Consider the following 19609-nt stretch of genomic DNA (forward strand, 5'->3'; position numbering starts at 1 on the left):
TCTATAGAGAGCGAAAAAGCTGAAAACCTGAGGACGCAAGATCAACCCAACCCCTTCCCCTCCCCCCTCTCGACTGTCAGCAGCCCGTGGCGCGGTGGTGTTCTCGCTTCCCGAGCACGGGGTCCCGGGTTCGATTCCCGGAGGGGTCAGGGATTTTCAACTGCCTCGAGATGACTGGGTGTCCTCATCATTTCATCATCATTCCTGAAAGTGGCGAGTTTGGACTGAGCAAAGGTTGGGAATGTGTACGGGCGCTGATAACCGCGCAGTTGAGCGCCCCACAAACCAAACATCACAACCCAAACCCTGAGTAGTCTTTCCTGCTAGCGTAGCAGAATGCGGGTGAGCGTTACCGTGGAGTAGCATCACTTCACGCAGTCTTCCGGCCGTTGTTCTGGGACTGCGACTGCAAAACGTCTCAGTTGTTAACAATACGTGTAAGCAGTCATGGTTGCACCTCGGGGAAGCAAGTCGTAGTACACCATGCCGTCGCTGTTTCACCAGATACATAACGTTATTTTTTGTGGATGAGAGCAGGTCTTCAGTAAAGGGAGTTGTTTCCAGAATGAGATTTTCACTCTGCAGCGGAGTGTGCGCTGATATGAAACTTCCTGGCAGATTAAAACTGTGCCCGCGAAAGGCAAAGGTCCCGAGTTCGAGTCTCGGTCCGGCACACAGTTTTAATCTGCCAGGAAGTTTCAATGCAGTTGTTGCTTTGCTTTCGTTTCTTTTCCTTGTGTTAGCATAAAGACACTATATCTCGTCACCAGCAACTGTATAGGATAGGAATGGTCGGTGTTGTTCACGGGCCAATTGATAACGAGCAAACAGATGTGCACCTATGGCCGCCAGCTGATTTTTGTGATTTTGTCTTAGAGCATACGGTACCCATACACCAGTTTTCTGAACCTGGTTCGATGGTGGAATAGTCACAGTTCATCACATCTGACAGATCTCGAATACACTGACGTGGATCGTACTGTATTGACTCATTCAAACGATCTTCATCAAACCACGAAGTGCTTTTTGAACGTGGAATCACTAAGGTCGGAACGATCCTCTTTAAAACAGAAAACAATTTTTTTGTCATGCTCTTTCACATGGAATTCTCCCCACACACGGCACATACGTTTCTGGCTGCCTCCGCTGCTGTCACCATTCCACTGAACTGAAACAGAAAAATTTGTATGAAATGTTCCGATTTCTCCACTTGGCACGCCATTTGCTAGCGTCCACAGCACCAATCTCCAAATGGTACAATAACAATATGTAAACTCAAATAGCGACAGTGAACTACAAATTAAAATGACAATCGGTAATTAAACCCATAGCAGCCGGTACATGAAAACACAAAACAAAAACGCTACGAAAGTATGCACCAACCTAATACTTTCTTGATTACGGGAATCCACGAAGCTGGAAGTGTATAGCGTGTTCTCTATTGAAATTAAATTTCCTTTTAGAAATCTCATCCACTTCTAGGACTTTCCTTCTATAAGTCTTTCATTACTTGGCTAGGATTAGTACGTTGGTTGTTGAAACCTCTATCTCAGATGCAATTCTCGTGATGTTCCGCTACCACAGATAGCGTTAATGTTTTTAATAGGGTCTTTTACTGTCCTTCCAGTTGTGCCTGTATACACTTTGCCACAGCCACAGCTTAATAGACTCCCGCGGTACGGATATTAGGTGTGTCACTTTTGCGTCGTAAAACGTATTTTATTTCTACCTGACTTAAAAATGTGCTCTGCATACCATTATCCGAAGAATTCTGCTTATGCTGTCAATAACTCTAGAAACCTTCTCATTAGTGTATTAAATTACAGTTTGTTTGATAGCTCTCTCCGGCAGGAGTGGCCGAGCGGTTCTAGGCGCTACAGTCTGGAACCGCGCGACCGCTACTGTCGCAGGTTCGAATCCTGCCTCGGGCATGGATGTGTGTAATGTCCTTAGGTTAGTTAGGTTTAAGTAGTTCTAATTTCTAGGGTACTGATGACCTCAGAAGTTAAGTCCCATAGTGCTCAGAGCCATTTGAACCATTTGATAGCTCTCTCGATGGACAAATTAATACAGCCGTTTGACTTCAGCGTCACTTTAAAAAAATTTTAAACTTTGATTCCATCTGTTGTTGTCACTGATACAGAAAGTGCATAAAAACACACTCCTTGATACTGGGCTGGGTGGTGCTGCGAAGTGGCATCTAAATACCTATTTGTGTTTTTAGGATTTCCTTGCACTGTATCCTAGAGTATTGTTAGATCCCATATTGAACATTGTCGAAGTTGTAGTTGATTTAAGAAATTGTGGAGTCTATGAATGTCTTTCTTACCATGTGGACATATAACAATGTGTTGTCGACATCGAGCAGACAACAAGAAGGCTCTAGTAACAAAAGATGTTTGTTGTTCAAAACGCACGATAAAAATGTCAGCTGTCACTAGTGACAAAGGAGAACCCTTATCAACACCATCAGATTGTTGATAAAATTCTCCCTTAAATTTAAAATAATTGGATCATAGACATTACTCGATCAGGTCTGGAACAACTTCCTTTCCTGTGATCTCCATAGTGTGTGCTGCCGGAATGTCAGTAAATATATATTTCACATTAAAAGTTACAATAATGTTGCTCATAGATATATTCATATGAGTAAATTTTATTTTTCTAAAACAGCGTTTCGAATCTTTCAAAAAAGTATTTGTTTTTCCAAGTAAATATCTGGGTTTCCCCGGAAAACTACGTTGTACTGTTACTTCCGTTCACTACGGCTCTCAGTGATCACCTTTCTTTGTGTATGTTCTGTAGATCATATATTCTGGGTGAGTCAACTATTTGGGGCGTTGCATTCTAAACTATACATTCAGTAGCTTACCAGAAGGTTTCTCCATTTTCGAAAAATTCATATTGTTGGATGATTTTTTAACTTGCAGTGCAGAGGATCAACCAATAGTTTTCCCATTTTCTCGACATATTTCATAGGTCGTTTATCCACTTAAGGGCTTTCGTTTCTCTTGTGGTAATTAGGAGTTTTCCTTTGCCGCGTCAATATGTTGCTCTTGGTCAGTTTCGTTTTCCACAGAATTCTCGATACATCCAGTATTCTTTGGCCTGAAAATTGAGAGAGGAGAACTCGGATGCTTCGATTACACTGACAATTTCTCCAACCGGAACTCTTTTATGCGTAGCTGTGCAATTCAGATCTTTGTCCAGAACTGGGAGGGCTCCTTCATCGAATTTCTCTGACGAGAGGTTCACCACTAGTCGTTTTGCATCCAGAATGGCGCCTGTTCTGTTCGCTGTATTCTCAGTTTCTTGATCTTGTCCTTTTACTTCATTGAATTGAAACCTGACAACCTTGCTGCATGAGTGAACGTTATTTTCTCCACTTTATCCTAATACTGACGTGTTGCTAATGATTTATAGAGAATATAAGTCAGCAAAACAGTAGTTGTAATAATAGTTTCTTATTTACAATGTAGTGCAGTACTGACAGATGAATGGCAATTCTACTTTCTCTTCATTGTTGTACGTCACACAAACCTTTAACTGGTTCAAATGGCTCTGAGCACTATGGGGCTTAACATCTATGGTCATCAGTGTTGTGGGTTGGCAAGAGAGCCAACCCGGTACTACTAGAGGAAGCCGAAAGGCACGCGTTTTAGCTCACGCAGGCTGGCGTGAGGTCTGGAAGAGGACAAGGAAATTAGACTTTAGCAAAAAACGTACGTAGCTGCTGGAATACTTAACTTTAATCCATAAATGGTGAACGTCCCTCTTGACGGTACATGTTTTACAGCATCAATAGTAACTGGTAATGGCGCCTTGCTAGGTCGTAGCAAATGACGTAGCTGAAGGCTATGCTAACTATCATCTCGGCAAACGAGAGCGTATTTTGTCAGTGAACCATCGCTAGCAAAGTCGGCTGTACAACTGGGACGAGTGCTAGGAAGTGTCTCTAGACCTGCCGTGTGGCGGCGCTCGGTCTGCAATCACTGATAGTGGCGACAAGCGGGTCCGACGTATACTAACGGACCGCGGCCGATTTAAAGGCTACCACCTAGCAAGTGTGGTGTCTGGCGGTGACCCCACAATCAGTCCCCTAGAACTTAGAACTACTTAAACCTAACTACCCTAAGGACATCACACAACACCCAGTCATCACGAGGCAAACCTTTAACTGAAGACAGCGGCGTGAATAGTTTTCGGCTTTTCAATCGTTTACTGTCAACACCGGCAAGTGGATGTGTTAGCATACCCATGGTAGCTGCACTATGTGCCAGTTCACGACAGTCAAAGCCAAATTGGTGTTACGTTTTTAATAACGTCTTGCTTACATAAGTAATACTCTGAGATACGTTTTAACAGGTTTTGAGGAGAGGTAGTGGATTAGCGAATGAAAAATATAGGGTGCTGTTTAAAATGGACGTACTACCGTTTATCTCATAACGAACGAAGATACTCGTATAAGAACGGCAATCATGCTGGTTATTGTTTCCCTAGTACCTAGACAACATTTTTTGATACATTTTTAATTTTTCTTCTTTGGGGCCAAGATTAGAGGGACACCATGTATAGTGTTTTTATTTTTTTCAAACAGAAGAACAGTACACGAAAAGCGGTTGTCCGAGGAAGGTACCCGATGATGAAAGAAACTTGTGACTGATCATGTTCATATCTCATTTCTGACCTGAAACGAATTTTTTCTAGTGGGAATGTCATCATCTTCACGAGCACATCTTAGCTCCAGAGGTATTACATTTACTAACATCTGAATATGTTTTCGGATGAACGCAACTTCAGTGGTCAGCTATGAAAATACGAATAGTGTCTGTCCTGCGCTTTTTCACTTCTGTATGTTGATGCGCGACCGCTACGGTCGCAGGTTCGAATCCTGCCTCGGGCATCGATGTGTGTGATGTCCTTAGGTCAGTTAGGTTCAAGTAGTTCTAAGTTCTAGGGGACTGATGACCTCAGATGTTGAGTCCTATAGTGCTCAGAGCCATTTGAACCATTTGTATGTTGATAGTTAGTTTACCCTGAAACTTGAGCAAGTGATGATAAATATTGTGCCGCGCGCACGCCTTAATTTCGAACAATTCCCGCGGATTTGAAACCTCTCTGGCCGCAACAGCGCGTGGAGCGTTATTGTTGTCGGTAGACAGCAAGTCGGAGGAGAAGGTAGTTAAGGGGTGCGACGACCTGGAGGAAGGGGAGTGTGACACGGGCGGCGAAGAGCGCAAGTGAGGCGGCGTTTTGTGGCCAAGCGTCTGCCATGGTCCGTTGGCAAGAGTGGTGGTGCCTTTACTGACTGCGGTTTGGCGGGTCCGAGTGTTGGTCGCAGCCGTGAACATAGCTCGTTAAAGGCTACTTCGGCAAGACGCACATTTTTTTGGTATGTCCTCTGATATTGAAGTTGCAAGCAGATAGTGTCCATTGTGGTGCCGGGTTGGAGTCCGGTGCAACCTTTGCAATTACTAGACGCGGTGGCGTTTGCTGTATGATACCTGTGGGTTTCCTACTACGAATAATCTTAGTTACATCCATCTCTCGGCGCTCTCTAAGCAAGCGTTTGCCAATGGGCGCTGGAGTTTACGAGAAAATGGTTCAAATGGTTCTGAGCACTGTGGGACTTAACATGTAGACTTAGAACTACTTAATCTAATTAACCAAAGGACATCACACACATCCATGCCCCTGGCAGGATTCGAACCTGCGATCGTAGCAGCAGCGCGGTTCCGGACTGAAGCGCTTAGAATCGCTCGGTGGAGTTTACGAGAAATCACGGTAAGCATCCGATTAGTGTGCACGTCACTTGGTGTCGTGTGGTGGCTATTTCGACTCCGTGTCCTGGTTGCCCGTTGTTTTGTAGATCAATTTGTTATTTATGGTGGTTTTGTCTGGTACCATGGGAGTCCAGTTCTGTCAATTTGTGTGGGCTTATGGCTGCCACTACCCCAAAATGATTTTAGAATCTAAGTCTATAGAATGCAGATGTAATTCTTCTGATTTAGGTGCTGCACTTTATAGTCAGTGAAATTTTTTGAATCTAGTTACTTTATTTCTGAGGCATGTCTATAGTTACCTGTTGGCTAGTATCAGGAGCTCGAGCTGTTCACTTAACTGTGTGCATCTACCAAAAAAAACTAAAGAAGAATTTCTGCATATGTAGTATCTTAATTTTTACAAAATAATTAACGAGTTGTCTCTATGTTACAGGATAGGTCATCGTATTTCTTTTTAACTGTGATCTTGTTAAAGATGTATGAGTACCTTGATTCTAATTGTTAATGAAGGTTTCTAGTACCGTGGTAGCGGCAGCCGCCGTCTTATGTTAGTAGAGAAAGAGGAATTATTGCTACTGCCATCGCCTCTGTCGTCAAAAATCTGAACCACTTCTGTCAATAGTTTTCATAATTACTGGCAATAGCCGATGTTTGATATTTGTGACATAATCATTTGACCATATGTTTTGCTGTTTGTAATGTAAAAGTAAAATTTATTATAGCTCAGTACCCTTTCACTCAACACCAGCTCTCTACCGCATTTCAAATATAATATTGTGCTTGTGACGACGTGATTCAAGAAGTATTTGTTGGCTCCAAGGTACGGTTTCCAGAAAACTTTCATTTTTTCTGGGCTTTATGTGACACTTGACTTGGCGGCATCATTCCATCTTTTCTTCCCCCTTCATGTGCAGGTGCCTCTCTAGGTAGCAGAAATTACCCTTAACTTCCTGTGTGTTAGCAGTGGCGCGGTGTCTTAAAAACATGCCGGAGCGTTTCGAGAGGGGAGTGTTTAGCTGCGTGGCGAGAGGGGAACAGGGACAGTATTCGGCCCGTCGGCTGTGTGGGTCGTTGGCTCAATTGGTGAGGAGACTGGTCGGTTGCGGCTGTACCGTTAGTGGCTGCCTCGAAGTTTTCACCACGAACTTCAGTCTGCTTCAGCTGAATTGTCTTCCCTTATGTCCATGCTGTGCGCTTTTGGAAGCTATAGTTGTGCACTGGGCTGGAATTATGGAATAACTGTTTCTTGGCGTGGCAATGGTTGGTATCGCTTGCACTGAAGATATGGCCGCCTCTGTGACCCTCGCTTTATGGATCTCAAAAAAAAATTTTTTTTCCACCCATTGTGATTATTGCTAACCACAATTGGTCTGTTTGAATTTGATCCATTTAATGGTTAGTGCTTGTTTTTCACGTTTGATGGTGGCTGCCTGTCATTGTAAGAGCTACTTGAAGTTTTGCCTCACTGTTACCTGTTTACGCCACAAGCTGTCTGGTTCTTTAAATCTGGTGGCTTTCAAATCAGTGTTATTTTCTTGTGAGACAGCAGGGCATTTGTCGTTACCAAAGTGTTTAACGAAACTGGGTATTTAGTGCTGTTCGCAAGCTCTGTGGTAAATCTGGTTTATTAAGTCGTTGTTCTTATCGCCTTGGATTATTGTTTCATCTTTTAATTATTTTAAGGAAATTTGTCGAACTAATGTATGCTGTTCAAACTGTGTTCACATCGTTCTGAAATCTAAGTAGGCCCTAGCATGGAACAGAGCAATTAAGTACCACCTTCTAGAGGTAAGCTCCTGTTACTCATAGAGATTTCAGCTTGGTGCAAAAAAAGTCTTCGACTGTGTAGCCTAGGTGACTTATTCACTGTTTTTCTGCCGGCCGCGGTGGTCTAGCGGTTCTGGCGCTGCAGTCCGGAACCGCGGGACTGCTACGGTCGCAGGTTCGAAACCTGCCTCGGGCATGGGTGTGTGTGATGTCCTTAGGTTAGTTAGGTTTAAGTAGTTCTAGGTTCTAGGGGACTGATGACCTAAGATGTTGAGTCCCATAGTGCTCAGAGCCATTTGAACCATTTGAACCACTGTTTTTCTGTTTCAAGTAACTTTCTCGGATTAATGACTTCACCCTAATCAGTTAAGTAGTTTTGGGAGAGATGTGTATTACATCATCATTTTATCGTTTCGTTTATTAGGCGGTGTTTGCTCTGTGCAGTTTTGAGTGATGTTACTGTTTGATTATTATGGCAGATTTGAAGATTTTATGCGATTAAGTTAATAAGGCATGGCCGACTTACATTTTCTTCATTTGTAACTTTTGGTTCATGTTTCACCTGCGTGGCGTTTATTAACAGCTCTTAGTTTTACGAGTTTCGACTTCACTGTTTGGCACGGTACTTGGCCGTTATGACCTTTTATTGTTACGATACGCACCGGCATGGTGTTTTGCGGGAGCGCTGTTCGCGCTAGTAGCGTATTTCTTTAGTTTGTTTAACCTAAGCTCTTATGTTAATATTTTCCCCCAAATATTTGACGTCTGTCCTGACATGAGTAATATTATCTGATTTCTGATTAAGCTTCAGATTTTCTAAATCAGACTATTTCAGCCTGTACTTATTGCACTAATATTTGGAAACTTTGAGCTTACTTTCTCTAGTGGTCAAAGTCTGAGATGTTTTTCTAGTGATATTGCCATCGCTTCCGTATTGCACTCATTCCATGCATGTAAAAGAAAGTCTTCCTGGGTAGTAACTCTTGGTACTTGACTTTCATGGTTGGTCTGTTCTGAAGACCTATGATTTAGTTATGACTGTGTCATGTTTGAGAGAACAGATACCATTGGTGATCTTGCAGCTCTCGAAGACTGAAATTACAATGAAATCCAGACCTTCAGCTGCTTGCAGGCGTTGATGAATATCAACGGGGACAGTTGAAAATGTGTGCCCCACCCAGTACTCCAACCCTGGATCTCCTGCTTACATGGCACACGCTCTATCCGACTGAGCCATCGGGGACACAGAGGATAGTGCGACTGCAGGGACTTATTTATTTATTTACACGTCAAGTTCGGCAGGACCAAATTGAGGAGAAAATCTCCAGGGCCAGGTGTCAGTACATGAAATTACAACATAAAAGTAACAACAGATAACAGATAAAAATAAATGTTTATGACCCCGAAAACAGTCAGCCCATAAGTTTAAGTAAACGCAATCAACAATACAATAAGGATTAGCTTACTTTTTCAAGGAACTCCTCGACAGAATAGAAGGAGTGACCGATGAGGAAACTCTTCAGTTTCGATTTCAAAGTGCGTGGATTATTGCTAAGATGGTTCAGATGGCTCTAAACACTATAGGACTTAACATCTGAGGTCATCAGTCCCAGTGACTTAGAACTACGTAGACCTAACTAACCTAAGGACATCACACACATCCATGTCCGAGGCAGGATTCGAACCTGCGACCGTACCAGCCGCGTGGTTCCGGACTGAAGCGACTAGAACCGTTCGGCAACAGCGGCCGGCTTACTGCTAAGATTTTTGAATTCAAGTGGTGGCTTACTGAAAATGGATGCAGCAGTATACTGCACACCTTTCTGCACAAGAGATAAGGAAGTCCGATCCAAATGCAGGTTTGATTTCTGCCTAGTATTAACCAAGTGAAAGCTGCTTATTCTTCGGAATAAACTAATACTGTTAACAAGAAGTGACAGTAAGAAATATAAATATTGAGAGGCCAATGTCAAAACACCCAGACTCGTGAACAGGGGTCGGCAAGAGGTCCGTGAACACCACTTATTGCCCGAACCGCCCGTTTCTGAGCCAAAAATATCCTTTTATAATGGGAAGAGTTACCCAAAAACATAATACCATACGACATAAGCGAATGAAAATAAGCAAAGTAGACTAATTTTCGTGTCGAACGATCACTCACTTCTGATACCGTTCGAATAGTAAAAATGGCAGTATTAAGTCTTTGAACAAGATCCTGAACGTGGGCCTTCCACGACAGCTTACTATCTATCTGAACACCATGAAATTCGAACTGTTCAGTTTCACTAGTCATATGCCCGTTCTGTGAAATCAAAACGTCAGGTTTTATTGAATTGTGTGATAGAAACTGTAAAAACGGAGTCTTACTGCGATTTAGCGTTAGTTTATTTTCTACAAGCCACAAACTTAGGTCATGTACTGCACTATTTGAAGCCGAACCAACGTTGCACGCAGCATCCTTTACTACCAAGCTAGTGTCATCAGCAAACAGAAATATTTTAGAGTTACCCGTAATACTAGAGGGCATATCATTTACATAAATAAGGAACAGGAGTGGCCCCAACACTGATCCCTGGGGCACCCCCACCCTAACCACCACCACCAGACTGTATCCTACTCAGACCCCGCATCAAATCCGTTATCAACATTGTGAATAATGACCTTTTGCTGCCTGTTGCTAAAATAAGAGGTGAACCAATTGTGAGCTACTTCCCGTGTTCGGTAATGATCCAACTTCTGGAGCAATATTTTGTGATCAACACAATCAAGTGCCTTAGTTAAATCAAAAAATATGCCAAGCGTTCGAAACCTTTTGTTTAACCCATCCAGTACCTGACAGAGAAAAGAGAATATAGCATTTTAAGTTGTTAAACGACTTCTAAAGCCAAACTGTACATTTGATAGCAAATCGTGTGATATAAAATGATCAATTATCCTTACATACACAGCCTTTTCAATAACTTTTGCAAACACTGAAGGCATAGAAATATATCTAAAATTATCTACATTATCCCTTTCTCCCTTTTTATAAAGCGGCTTTACTACTGAGTACTTTAATACACTCCTGGAAATTGAAATAAGAACACCGTGAATTCATTGTCCCAGGAAGGGGAAACTTTATTGACACATTCCTGGGGTCAGATACATCACATGATCACACTGACAGAACCACAGGCACATAGACACAGGCAACAGAGCATGCACCAATGTCGGCACTAGTACAGTGTATATCCACCTTTCGCAGCAATGCAGGCTGCTATTCTCCCATGGAGACGACCGTAAAGATGCTGGATGTAGTCCTGTGGAACGGCTTGCCATGCCATTTCCACCTGGCGCCTCAGTTGGACCAGCGTTCGTGCTGGACGTGCAGACTGCGTGAGACGACGCTTCATCCAGTCCCAAATATGCTCAATGGGGGACAGATCCGGCGATCTTGCTGGCCAGGGTAGTTGACTTACACCTTCTAGAGCACGTTGGGTGGCACGGGATACATGCGGACGTGCATTGTCCTGTTGGAACAGCAAGTTCCCTTGCCGGTCTAGGAATGGTAGAACGATGGGTTCGATGACGGTTTGGATGTACCGTGCACTATTCAGTGTCCCCTCGACGATCACCAGTGGTGTACGGCCAGTGTAGGAGATCGCTCCCCACACCATGATGCCGGGTGTTGGCCCTGTGTGCCTCGGTCGTATGCAGTCCTGATTGTGGCGGTCACCTGCACGGCGCCAAACACGCATACGACCATCATTGGCACCAAGGCAGAAGCGACTCTCATCGCTGAAGACGACACGTCTCCATTCGTCCCTCCATTCACGCCTGTCGCGACACCACTGGAGGCGGGCTGCACGATGTTGGGGCGTGAGCGGAAGACGGCCTAACGGTGTGCGGGACCGTAGCCCAGCTTCATGGAGACGGTTGCGAATGGTCCTCGCCGATACCCCAGGAGCAACAGTGTCCCTAATTTGCTGGGAAGTGGCGGTGCGGTCCCCTACGGCACTGCGTAGGATCCTACGGTCTTGGCGTGCATCCGTGCGTCGCTGCGGTCCGGTCCCAGGTCGACGGGCACGTGCACCTTCCGCCGACCACTGGCGACAACATCGATGTACTGTGGAGACCTCACGCCCCACGTGTTGAGCAACTCGGCGGTACGTCCACCCGGCCTCCCGCATGCCCACTATACGCCCTCGCTCAAAGTCCGTCAACTGCACATACGGTTCACGTCGACGCTGTCGCGGCATGCTACCAGTGTTAAAGACTGCGATGGAGCTCCGTATGCCACGGCAAACTGGCTGACACTGACGGTGGCGGTGCAAAAATGCTGCGCAGCTGGCGCTATTCGACGGCCAACACCGCGGTTCCTGGTGTGTCCGCTGTGCCGTGCGTGTGATCATTGCTTGTACAGCCCTCTCGCAGTGTCCGGAGCAAGTATGGTGGGTCTGACACACCGGTGTCAATGTGTTCTTTTTTCCATTTCCAGGAGTGTAGCTCAGGAAATTGACCATTCACAAAGGAAAAATTTCAAATATGGCTAAATACAGGGCTAACATGTGCAGCACAGTAGTTTAATATTCTGCTAAACACTCCATCATAACCATGAAAGTCGTTAGTCTTCAGTGATTTAATTATTGACTCAGTCTCCCTCTTGTCTGTATCACAGAGGAGTGTTTCAGACATCAATCTCGGAAAGGCATCTGCTAAGAAAGTTATATGATTTCCGGTAGAAACTAAATTTTTATTTAAATTACCAGCATTGCTCAGAAAATGATTGTTAAATACTGTACATATATCTGATCTATCAGAAACAGAAATATTTTTACTGCGAACTGACTTTATATCGTCGACCTTGTGCTGCTGACCAGGCACTTTCTTCACAACTGACCATATGATTTTAATTTTATCCTGTGAATTAGCTATACCACATACTCTTTGCCTTCCTAATAATATTTTTAAGAACCTTACAATATTGTTTGTAATGGGCTACTGTAGCTTGATTGTGACTACTTCTAACATTTTGATATAATTCCCACTTTGATCTACAAGATATGCTTATACCACTAGTTAGTCGCCTGGGCTGCTTATTACTGCTAGTACCCCGTTTAGAACATTCTAATAGAAAGCAACTCTCAAAAAGCATGAGAAATGTGTTAAGGAAAGCATTGTATTTATCATCTATGTTATCGACACTGGCCGGCCGGAGTGGCTGAGCGGTTCTAGGCGCTACAGTCTGGAACCGCGCGACCACTACGGTCGTAGGTTCGCATCCTGCCTCGGGCATGGATGTGTGTGATGTCCTTAGGTTAGTTAGGTTTAAGTAGTTATAAGTTCTAGGGGACTGATGACCTCAGAAGTTAAGTCCCATAGTGTTCAGAGCCATCTGACCCATTTTATCGGCACTATAAACACCCTGCCACTCTTGTTCCTTGACAAGGTTTAAAAAACTCTCTGTTGCTATTGGATTAACTTTCCTACATAGTTTGTAATTAAATATGACATTTGAGTACAAAAGCCTTTTAGTGTTAAAATTTGTGCATCATGATCTGAAAGGCCATTCACCACTTTTACTAACAGAATGCCCATATAGTAAAGAAGAATGAATAAAAATATTGTCTATGGCTGTGCTACTTTTCCCCTGCACCCTAGTTGGTAAAAACACAGTCTGCATCAGATCATATGAATTTAGCAGATCTACCAACATCCTTTTTCTTGCACCATCATATACAAAATTAATATTGAAGTCACCACATATAACTAATTTATGGTAGTTCTTATGAAGTGAATCGAGAACCCTCTCTACCTTGAACAGAAATGCTCTGAAGTCGGAGTTAGGAGACCTATAAACAACAACAATTAGAAGTTTAGCTTCACTAAATTCAATTGTCCATGCACAACATTCAAATATCTGTTCAGTGCAGTGTCATGATACGTCTATGGACTCAAATGGAATACTGTTTTTACGTACATAGCCACTCCCCCACCCCGCAAGGAACTCCTTGAGAAACAGCCAGCTAACCTGTATCCTGGTAAAGGCAGCCTCTGAACTGTCACATTTAAGTGGTGCTCTGAAATACCAACAATTTCAGAGTCGACATCTATAAAAAAATGTTTATTTAACACAATACATTACAACTACACGAGATACATCAATAACCCACTACCTCAATGATTAGTGGGTCTATTTGTTATACTACTACTAGAAAACAGCAAATACTACATTTCATTATTACAACTGGCTATCTTATGGGCAAGGTTAATCTATTGTCTATTCTACTCCTCTAATGTATTCTCCAGCGGTTACAAGTGTGCCAGTTGGTGTTACAAACCTACTATTCAAGGCCTGCTCACTGAGCTAAAACCATGTGAGCGTGCCCCTGGCACTGGGCTGGCCAAAATCTGTGTTGTCGCTGCAGTCCCTACTTGTTTGTATTGTTAGTGTTCTACTCTACTACTACTACTAATTTAATTGGTACTATGTCTAATAGAGTGCAGTTGTCATAGCCTGTGGGGTGATGCACTCGCTGACCTGGTCCAGTGGCGCGGCGGATTCCAGTCAGGGGAGACTGGCCAGCTCCGCACCCGGCGGTATGGCGAGTGCATCTCAGTCAATTCCGGGTTCAAATTCGTCTGTCTCGTGTTCTTAAAAATTCTCGCAATATCTTCTGAGATACCTCATTTGCCAGTGTATTGATAATACTGAAGGTATCGGCACGTCGCAGTAGGGCATAAGTGTCATGATCGGGTAATTGCGCTCGCAGGTCATGCGCCACATCATCGTATAACGGGCAGTTATAGATGATGTGCTCAGGTGTTCCGTCTAGAACGCCACAGTCGCACGCTGGTGTAGCCCTTTTCCCAAACCGACGTAGATATGTCGGGTATGGTCCATGTCCTGTGAGAAAGTGCAATAGTCCCCTGCTAGGCTCGAAGTAGGTCATCCCAAGTCGCTCTTTGATGTTTGGCAGTAGCTGGAAGACCCTTCTGCCAGCTTCTTCATTCTCCCATGATGTTTGCCATAGCTCTTCCCCCCTTCTTTTAATGGCAGGTTTATCTCCTACCTGAACCCCCAAAATGTCGCTTGTCTTATCTATTTTCCCCTTAGTGACCCAGTACCATGCGACCTGTTCTCTTATCTTTATGTCTAACGGGCATAAACCCATCAGCACCAATAGAGCCCCCCCTCGCCCCCAGGAGTTGTTCTGTAGGCACCTACAGACCGCATTATCATATTTCTTTGCACCCTTCTCACGGCCATGGCAGGCATTACCCTCGTGAGCCTGTGAGCCCAGACCCCACACGCATACCCAACTACTGATGACAGGATGCTATTATGATATAATTTTATGAGAGCGGGTGGCAGGTGAAATCTTTTGTGACCAATATTGATAAGGTTATTCAAGGTTTCTATGGCACGTAATGTAATGGTTTCGATGTGAGATGTATAGCTCCATTTTTCATCAATAATTACTCCTAAGTATCGCGCTTCGCGACGCCGAAGAACTGGTGTTCCATCAATTCTTACGGTGGGATTCCTAACCAGACTGCCTTTTAGAAGAAGGTAAGTTGATTTATTCGGTGCTATTTTCATTTTAGTTTGTTGACACCATTCAGCTAATATATTGATTGCTATTTCTACCTTAGGTTCAAGTTCTTCGCGGCTACGGCCGCCGACCAACAAGAGGAGGTCGTCAGCGTAGGCTATCACGTCTAGCACGTCCTCGCTGTGTTGTAGTCTTTCTAACAGCGGTTCTATATTTACGTCCCAAAAGAGTGGCCCCAGTACGGAGCCCTGGGGACACCCCTTCGTAATGGTCTTACTTATTTTGTCGCTAGGCGATGATAGCCAGACCTCCCTGTCCATGCAATAGCTCCTGAGACAGCCATAGAGGGGCCCTGGGCACTCCTTCTCACGCAAGCGGGAGAAGAGCGAGGGCCACCACAGGTTGTCGAAGGCGCCACTGATGTCCACCATGATGCCGATCACGTATTTGTACGGGGCAGAGCTACAGACCTCAGCCGCTAGGGCGATTGCGTCAGACGCCGATCGCCCCGGCCGAAAGCCGAACTGCCTGTCGCTCATCCCGCACAAAGTTCTGTGTGCGGTCAGTCTGTCAGCCAACAGCTTCTCTAACAGTTTCCCCATAATGTCTAGGAGACATATTGGTCTGTAGGACTTTGGCTCCATGGGATCTTTGTCCTTGCCCTTCTTGATAATAACCATATTTGCCCTCTTCCAGATCTTTGGGAATTTGCCGGTCCTAAGACATTCGTTGTATAAACTTGTGAGAGGTGCTGTTAGCTGTGGGGCGAGGAACTGTACCACCTCCGCTACTATGCCATCTGGCCCTGGTGCTTTCCCCTTTTTTAACGATTTTATATGTGCAGCAATTTCTTCCTCAGAGAATGGGTATACCCGGGTGTTGTTGGTGTACTCCTGCTGATCTGCCCTACGGATTTGCTGTTGGATCTCTGTTTCTTCATTTTCCTCGTCATCTGGGAGTAGAGTCCTCAGGAGAACCTCGGCGGTCTCCCGCCAGGACTCTGTTGTTCTTCCAGCTTCTCTGAGAGTAGACAGGACCGCTGGGGACCTTATGTTCTCCCTGACCAACTTGTAGGGAACTCCCCATGGGTCAGTTTCCAGTTGTCTTAATACGTAGTCCTCCCAGCTTTTCATTCTAACCTGTTTTAACTCTTCCTGAAAGGCTTCCTTTACTTCTCTATATTGCTGCAACCAGTATTGCTTTTCCGGCCAGACGGCACTTCGCTGGTAGTACCTCCTCGCCCGTCGGACAGACTGGCGCAGACGTTCGAGGTCGGCAGTCCATGGTGATGGGGAGGCCGCTACAGCCCTTCTCCTAGTCGGAACAGCGGCTTTTACCGCCCTAACCACTGATCCCACCAGTTCCTCGGCGTACCTGTCCACGTCCAAGTCACCCTCGGGCAGTGGAGGAATACTACATTCTCGAGCCAAGCGTTCCCAATTTGTTTTATTAAAATTGTACTGTGTTTCCCACCCCAGGTCCCAGCGGCACTCTTCCTGGCTAAGTTGAAAGATGATCAGATTGTGGTCGCTTGTGGTGACCTGATCTTGAACTATCCAGTTATGGATATTGCTACTGATGTTTGATGTGGCCAGGGTGACATCAATGTTGGTCCCTAATCCACCTCCACCTGTATAGGTGGGGGGATTCCCTGGTTTATTTGCCACGACAAGCTGTTGGGCCATGATAAATTCCTCGGCCTTTCCGCCGTTTGCGTCCCTGGTGCCGCTGTGCCATAGGGGGGATTTCGCGTTCATGTCTGCCGTGATGATTACTTTCTTACCTTGTAACGCCGTGATCGTTTCCGAAAGATGATCTAAGTGGTCCTCAAAGTTCCCTCCATATTGAAAATACATATTTGCTATGAAAATCAAGCCAAGAGGTGTCTGTAATTCCACGACGTTACAGTGGCTGTTTGATAGCTGCGTTATTGTTGTTGCTCTTAGCCCTTTATTTGTAATGATCATGACTGCTTGGGGTTCTTCCCCGGTGGAGATGACTTGCCAGGAGGCTGACATGAAGGGGATTTGCCCAGCTCGAGAATATGGTTCCTGCAGACAGATTACGTCCAGTCTCATCTCCTCCACTATCCTTCGCAGCTCCTGCATGACAAGGCGACTATTATGAGTGTTGAGTTGTCCGATAACAACCTTTGGTGACATTATGGAAAGTATGTGTGAAAGTTACATTCGGGCCATGGTTTGTTCCAGTTTGACGCTATTCGCCCATTGGCCAAAACAGACTGTGCATATATTTCGTTTAGCTCGAAAATTTCCCCTCTCCTTTCAAACACCTTTTTGAGTAAGTCACGCAGGACTCCGAATTCGGTGGGGAGGTTCATTGACTTCAGCTGTATTCTGTCTACAGCCTCCATTGTTGAGAAGGTGACTTTTCTTCCATATTTATGCCCTACACGTACGACGTGCCGAAGTGCTGTGGTGAGGATGGCCGGCTGCTCCAGGCGGGAAAGCTGCATCGCACATTCTAGGTTTGGGTAGATTCTCCTGGGATCCACTCCCATGGGTTTTGATGATGTTGTGTCAAGTTGTGTAGTGCTTGTGACAGAACTGTCTTGTAGGATTGCTTTGGTGGTGTCATTTTGTGTGGTAATTGTGGTGTTTGTATCCTGAGATCTTGGGTCATGAGTTGGCGCGTGGGTGCTTAGTGTTGGCGTGAGTTGCGTTATTGTTGCCGAAGGGGCGACAAAGCTTGCCGCTTCGGGGTCGAGTATGGAGGTAACAACTGGAGGGTCATTGTTTACGGGTTCTGCCTGTGTAGTTGTGTCTTTTATGGGGGTTTTTTGTTCGTCTACTGCATCCTCTGGTTCTGTTTGTGTGCTTATACTCCTCAAGGTTATTTCTTGTTTCTTAATGTTTTGGACTTGATTTAAGAAATCTTTGAATTTGCGTGCTCTTTCGGCATATCTTTTTTGTTTGCTGGGTGATTTTCTTTTCTTAGCTATCCTGATTAGGTTTTCTGTGTCAGCCATAATCGGTTCTGGCTATTAGTCGCTGTTCCAACATCTTATAGGTTGGACAGTTTCTGCCAGTTGCCCCACAGGACTTTTTTCCTCTGCGTGTACATGGCACGCAGATACTTGTTCGGCTGCAATTTTTCCTGAGATGATCTTCAGAACCACACCTGGAGCATGCCGGTTTCCTGGTACAATATTTGTGTATGTGGTCAATGTCTGCACAGTTGTGGCAGCGAGGTACCACCAAGAAATCTTTAACATTTATGGCATGAAAGCCTATGTAAACCTTGCCCATTACTGTTAGTCTTTTCCAGAGAGCCCCTGAGACCTCCGCCACATGGTGGACTACACCTCGGTCCCTCGGTCCTGTCCTGAATCTTAATCTAAAATCTTTCATGAAAGTCTCCCTGTCCATATCATCTAGGTTCTGTTGATACAGAGTATCACAGAGGTCCTCATTAGTTAGTGAAACTGGAACATCATATAAGATGACCAGTGGGTTCCTCTTTCGTGGAGGCTCACATCGGACTGATTTGCAAAGTTTTTGGTTTGCCAATAACTTGTCTTTGTCCTCTTCAGTGGCAACGTCAACAATGACTACGTTCTTGGTTGCCTTTGTTGATCTTTATCTTGTCTTTGGCCGGGTTTACAGTGGTTGCAAAGACCTCTTGAACTTTCTTGATGTCCTGTCCGGAGAGTGGTCGCAGAAAGACCGCTGTGTCGGGTCTTTTCGACACTTTCGCGATCGTGTCTTTGGTCGATTGAGCCTTTGTTGCCGTTTGCGCAACAACGCCGGCCCATGATTTCGTCGGTTGCTTCCTAAGCCTATCGTTTTCTCTCTCTAGCTCCTCTATCCTGCCCTCTAACTTGGCATTTGCAATTGACCATGCCGCCAACTCATTTTTAAGTGTTTGAACGGCTGCCTGACTGATTTTGCCATTTTTAACATTTTGGTCAATAAACTGGCTTAGCCTCATGAATCTATATACAGTACTCTCCTCCGTCGCTTGATTCAAGCCATCTTGTGGCGAGAGATCAGCTAACATAGAAGCCCTCGTGGGCGCACTCGATTCGCTTGTCTCTTCTGTAGCCATCATTACCATATTGACAAGCGAAAAAATTGGGAGCCACGTCTCTTGCCCTGGACCGGCTCCTCTGGCATGGGGGGGGGGGGACTAAAGATGCAGCTCGCCCACCAACCTCGTCCCTAGGTCAAGGGCATTCCTAGGCCGCCGAGTTCAGCACACCGTTGCCAGTGTCCTGGTCTCCTTCGGTGGCCTCGTCACCGACGATTTCTCCCAGTGTTCCTCGGCAAGTGCGCCCCGCACTCCAGAGAAGCGGATGCACTTCTCGTCCTTCGCCGTCTACTAGCCCGAGCTCCCACCTGCTGGCCAGGGACCCACTCCTATTCAGGTGGCGGGCCGGTCACCCAGTCGTTCGACGGTCTGGACCCAGCTAACCTAGCCCAGGCGATGTTACCACCCCCTGGGTTTGGCAGAACACGCCCCGGTTACCCACGGGCGCGGCGAAGCGCACTTGCCGACTCCCAC

This window comes from Schistocerca cancellata, chromosome 1, assembly GCF_023864275.1.
Source record: "Schistocerca cancellata isolate TAMUIC-IGC-003103 chromosome 1, iqSchCanc2.1, whole genome shotgun sequence".
Classification (NCBI taxonomy): domain Eukaryota; kingdom Metazoa; phylum Arthropoda; class Insecta; order Orthoptera; family Acrididae; genus Schistocerca; species Schistocerca cancellata.